This window comes from Hipposideros armiger, unplaced genomic scaffold (assembly GCF_001890085.2).
Source record: "Hipposideros armiger isolate ML-2016 unplaced genomic scaffold, ASM189008v1 scaffold_520, whole genome shotgun sequence".
In the NCBI taxonomy this organism is placed as follows: Eukaryota; Metazoa; Chordata; class Mammalia; order Chiroptera; family Hipposideridae; genus Hipposideros; species Hipposideros armiger.
The window spans coordinates 1-6188 of NW_017731870.1; the positions used below are offsets into that span (position 1 = coordinate 1).

At 38.9% G+C, this 6188-nt stretch overlaps 1 pseudogene; it reads left to right on the forward strand.

The window, feature by feature from the left end:
- The first annotated feature begins 3013 nt into the window (after positions 1-3013).
- On the forward strand, positions 3014-3660 carry LOC109396415 (interferon alpha-2-like; annotated as a pseudogene).
- The last annotated feature ends 2528 nt before the right edge of the window (positions 3661-6188 follow it).

Genomic DNA, 6188 nt, shown 5'->3' on the forward strand with positions numbered 1-6188 from the left:
TGAACCAGGTGCCCTGTTGCTCAGAGCTTGCACTCTTAAGCTAATTCTTAACCAACTGAGCCACTCAGCTGGCCCCTCTAATGTAGTCTTTATTTCAGCAACATTATTATTCATTTCTGACTGGTTCTTTTTTATGTTTCCTATTTCTTTGTTAAAGTTCTCACAGGGGTCATTGAGCATCCTTATAACCAGTGGTTTGAATGTTGAGCCTGGTAGATTGCTTGTCTCCACTTTGCTTAATTATTTTTCTGGAGCTGTGTTCTGTTCTTTTGTTTGGGACATATCTCTTTGTCTCCCCATTTTGCCTGCCACCCAGTGTTTGTTTCTATGTATTAGGTAGGGCCACTATGTCTCCTGGTCTTAGAAGAGTGGCCTTATGTAGTAGGTGTCATGTGGGGCCCAGTGGCACAGTCTCCCTGGTCACCTGAGCCAGGTGCTGCAGGTGTGTCCCTTGTGTGGTTTGTGTGTGTTCTTCTGTTGTAGATGAGACTTGGTTACTGTTTGCACATCAATAGAAGGGACTGACCCTTGGGCTGAGTGGTTGTGAGGACTTGCTCTGACTACAGCTGTTGTGCAAGGGCTGATGCTACACTGCAGAATTTGCTTTAACAGGACTCTGGTGCTTGCCCAGTCTGCCCTTTGAATATGTCATCATTGGAAGTGGCCTGGTGATGCTCAGCTTGGTTAGAAACCGGCCACTGAGTGTGCCAATTCTAGTCCTGGGAGGGGTCCTGTGACAGGCCAAGTTTAGCTGTAGCCTGTACCCTGCCTGGGGCCACCTGGAATGAGCCACAAAGCAATCTGCAGACTGGGCTTGGAGGTACCTGGGAGAGGCCAAGCCTTGAACTAGGACCCTTTATAAGGAATGCTTGAAACTCCAACAACTCTCTGTCTCTCACTAGGCTACAATCTCTACTGGTTTTTAAAGTCAGAACTTGTGTGGGCTTCTCTTTCTAGCCCTTGAATCCTGGGCTGGGGAGCCAGCTGAGGGGTTGGAACCCCTTACCCCTCAAGGTGGGCCTTTGCAGCCAAGATATCCCTCCTAATTTTTAACCGCCGCACGTGGGTATGGAGACCAGCATGTTCTGTATCTGTGCCCCTCCTACCAATCTCAATGTTTGCTCTTAGTTACAGGACTTCTATTCAGCTAGACTTCAGGAAAATTCTCAACGATGATTGTTCCGTAGTTTAGTTGTAATTTTGATGTGGTCATGAGAGAAGGCAAGCACAGCATTTACCTACTCCACCATCTTGACTAGAAATCCAGAAGATTATCATTTTCTGATACACTCCCCAAATTCTAGGTCTGCTCACTCTTTGGAAGACGTAGTCCTTTTTTTACTATTATAGATACAGGACAGAGAACCCTCTGTGTGCCTCTTCAGTGACAGATATCTTGCTGGACACACGGATATGGGCATTACTGCCCTCAAAGTGCTTTATAGTCTAGCAGGTAGTCAGTCAGATGTTAAATAATTAGGTTGATTAATTAGTTATAAGCATACAGAGTGTAGTTAAAGAAGAATGCTTAAGGTTAATGAGGAGTAATATGGAGACAGAATAGTATAACAATAAAGAACCACTTACCTAGTAAATTGTGGCTTTTAGCAAGTTAAGTAACATCCCTGAACTTTCAGTTTCCATATTTCCAAAATGTAAATAATTATAGTAACTATCTCATGGGGAAGCTGAGCAGATTAAATAAAATAATGTTTATAAAATACTTTGCTGAGAGCCTAATATAATTAAAGATTGCTGCCATCAATATTATTACAAATAATCATCATATTACAGATTCAATGAAGACATATCACGATAAGATATGAATACCGTTGCAGCCCCATTATCCCTGAGCATGTGGTAGGCTATCACTTGTCAATGGAATATCTAAGGAGATGAGATTACCTATATCACCATACAATGACTGAGACAGAGTTTTTACTGTGAACGGTTATACTTGGTAGAGAACAGGGAGAATCACATACTGGCAAACTTGAAACTTTTAGGAAACTAGCACCTATCAAAGTGTCTGGCAGAGCATAGGTGTACTATAATTTATTTTTAACAAACAATATCTGTGATACTGTTTCCCCCAAAATAACTTCCGTGAGTTTAAGACCAAATCAGGTGATATCTTTAAGATACATAAACAATTAAATACTTTTTTTTAAAAAGAGGAAATGTGTAAATAAGAAAAGAAAAATTACAATCTTCTCTTTTATAAGCTCTTGAGTATTTCCTGCTGTCCTGAAAGCACCACCATTTATTGTATGAGTGGTTCTCCCTTCTCTGACTTTGTCCAGGCTTTTCTCCTCAAGAGCAACCTAAGAATTGTGAAAAATATGTTATAATGCTATGGAAGATACTGCACTGGTACATGTAGTTTGGAGTCCCCCATCTAGGCACTCATGTCAATAAATGTACATTTTTAATTGGTTTCTTTTTTGTTTGTTTGTTTTTAAGATTTTGTTGGGTAATTGGGGAAGGGGCACAGCCAAGTTGTTGTCCTTCAGTCTTAGTTGTGGAGGGCGCTGCTAGCTCAGCTCCAAATCCAGTCACCATCCGGCTGCTCTTTGGCAGCTCGGGGCCGCTCAATTCAAGGTGCCATGTTCAATCATAGTTGCAGGTGGGCGTAGCCCACTATCCCATGTGGGAGTTGAACCGGAAACCTTGTTGCTAAGAGTGCACGCTGTAACCACTGAGCCATCCGGCCACCGGTTGGCAGCTCAGCAGCAGCTCAGCTCGGGTGCAGCTCACTGGCCCATGTGCTCAGAGCTTGTGCTCTTAACCTACTGAGCCACTCGGCTGGCCCTTAATTTGTTTCTTAAAAAAAAAAAAAAAAAGTGGAAAGGGAAAGGAAAGTGAAAAAAATGGAAGACAATAATAATTTTTTAAAAAACCCTGGAAAATGAAAGTTCCTATCCACTATTTAAAAGGCACTCATCACCCAAACTCCTCAGAACTTGCCAAGACTATCCCTTCAGGAGGTCCTGCAGAATCACCCAGCTTCTCGATGGCCCTCTCTATCTCTGTGCTGCTGGCCCTGGGGATGCTGTGCTCCAGCCCTGCCTGCTCTCTGGGCTGACCTGCCTCTGAGCTCTGGCAACCTGGAAACTTTCACAGTTTTGAGTCAAATGGAGAGACTCTCCATTCTGTCCTGTCTGACAGACAGGGCTGACTTTGGATTTCCTCAGATACTTTTGAACGGGAGCCAGTTTGAGAAGACGGAAGCTAGAGCTGTCAGGCATGAGGTGCTCCCAGCAGGTCCTCAACCTCTTTAGCACAAGTGGCTCTCTTACGGCTTGGGATAAGACCCTCCTGGATAAATTCCTCATTGGACTTGATCAGCAGCTGAATGACCTGGAGATGTGTTTAGGGAAGAAAAAGGAAGTGGAACAGTCACCTCTGGCAAGTGAGAACTCCAGACTGGCTGTGAAGAGGTACTTCCGAGGAATCAGTCTGTATCTGAAAGAGAGAGAAAACAGCTATTGTACTTGGGAGGTTGTCAGGGTGGAAATCAGTAGGTGCTTGTTCTTTGTTAACAAGCTCACAGAAAATTCAGGAAATAAAGGAGATGTTGAGCCTGAAAACTGTTCATCTGGTCAACCAAATGACTATTTTCTAAGACTCGAAGTGCAATCTTCATCTCTATTTTTATAACAGATGAAAAATAAGTAATAGCAAATGTAAAGGATTATTGTAAAATTATATTAAATGTTATAAGTTACAATAAGTTGTTTAAAACAGAGAAATGCACAATCTATTTGCTACAGCTGAAAAAACTTATGTAATTTTTATTTAAGTTATTTGAAATATTTATTAAAGTATATTTATTAAAATATTTATTGTTCACAAAACACTTGTTTAGTATTATATTTTGTATGAGACTACTTACTATTCATTTTTAAATTATGGTAAATACAAGCAATTTTTTAAAACAATTTTTGTTTGCACATACATTTTGAATAAATACCTAATGCCTGATCCCACAAAATAAACCTAAGCAAGATTCCTGAATAAAGAGGGAATAGGGGTAGCCTGGCATGAATCATAGCACAATGGACATGTTGAGGAGGGATTGAATGTGGTTTCTTAAGATGTAGTTTAGAGGTGGAAGGGAAAACAGTTGAAGAAAGCCCAAGGCATGGGCACAATTTCCTGCTTGGTGCCTATAACAAGGGGAGATGCTTCAGGGGTTAGTGGACAGCCATAAGGTAGAGATATTTGTTATTGCTGTTATTGTTATTACCTGTGCACATAGTAGTTAGTCAGTAAATAATTATTCATCTCTGAGTCTTCTGTAGCAATTATATAGAGAAATTCAGATAATTTTGATCTTTTGTCAATGCCTCTATATTTCAAGGGCCGGGGAGAAAACTGGTTAAATATGAAGAGAAGCTGACTGGGAACTAACAGGGCCTCAAAAACCACAGGACAATATTTTTGGGAGATAAAAGTCTTGCATGGATAACAACTATAAAACCTCAACCTAATTAAAAAATGAGCAAAAGACTTGAACAGACATTGCTCCAAAGGAATATATGTTCAACAAGGACATGAAAAGATACTGAACATCACTAATCATAGGGAAATGCAAATCAAAACCATAATGAGATCCTACCTCACATTCAGAATTGCTACTATTAAAAAAACCTTTGGTGAGGATGTGGAGAAATTGGAGCCATGTGCACTGTTGGTGAAAAGGTAAAATAGCGCAGCTGTTGTGGAAAAAAGTATGGTGGTTCCTCAAAAAATTAAAAATACAATTACCATATAATCCAGCAATTCCACTTCTGGGTGTATACCCCCCCCAAAATGAAAGCAAGATCTCAAAGAGATATTTGTACACTTATGTTCATAACAGCATTACAATAGCCAAAAAGTAGAAGCAACCCAAGTATCTACTGATAGATGAATGGATAAGTAAAATGTGGTATAGCCATACAATAGAATATTATTCAGTGTTAAAAAGGAAGGAAATTTGGGGATGCAAAGTACAGCATAAGGAATATAGTCAATAATATTTTGATAACTATTTATGGTGTCAGGTAGGTATTAGACTTATCAGAGTGATCACTTCATAAGTTATACAAATGAGTATTCACTATGTTGTATATCTGAAACTACATAATGTTGAATGTGAACTGTAATTGAAAAAATTTCTTTAATAATAAAAAATAAAATAGTTTAAAAAAAAAGGAAATTCGACACATGGTTGAACCTTGAGGACATTATGCTAAATGAAATAAGCCAGTCACAAACAGACAAATACTGTATGATTTCAATTATATGTGGTACTTAGAGTAGTCAAATTTACATATACAGAATGTGGAATGATAATTGTCACAGGCTTGGGGGAAGAGAGGATGGGGAATTGTTTAATGGGTACAGAGTTTCAGTTTTGCAAGATGAAAAGAGCTCTGGAGATTGGTTGTACAATGTGAAAATATACTTAACACTATTGAACTATATACTTAAAAATAGTTAAGATGTTAAACTTTATGCAGTGTATTTTATTACAATTAAAATGTTTAAAAATATTTTAAGTCTTTCATGGACACCCATGAATTGTATCATTTTGGGTAAGGGCATGGAATTTGTTCAGAGTCTGAACCAATGTTTAAATTCTGGCTTCCCAATGACTAACTGTATGATGACCTTGGGAGATATACTTAACCGTTTTGAGCAGCTTCAAGTTTTCTTCTCTGCAAAATGGGAATGATAATACTTTCTTTGCAGGATAGTTAATTGATTAAAGGAGATAATGCATGCAATACAGAACAAAACTTGGCCTCTAAAGTGGATTGTTATTGCTTGTATTAAACTGAGAAAAGTCTACTGAATTTGCCAATCAAGTCCTTGGTGATCATGAAGAGGGTAATGTCAGTAATGAGTTAGTGACAGACTGAGCCCTATTCAGTATTTTTCTCATTACTATTCAGTAGTGAGAAAATTGAAGGCAGTATTAAAAATAATACTGGCACACACACCAGTATAAAAAAAATTCACAGGTAAATACAGGAAAAATATCTAAACAAGGGCCTCGTGGAAGCCTCAGAATATGAGCTCCCATCATTCTTCCCTTGCTCTACCTTATTGTTTCTTGCATGTAACACTTATCAGGCATTGCCTTATACTGTTAAATATTTCATTTTCAAAATCTACGTAACAGGGAGAGAAATAGTCAA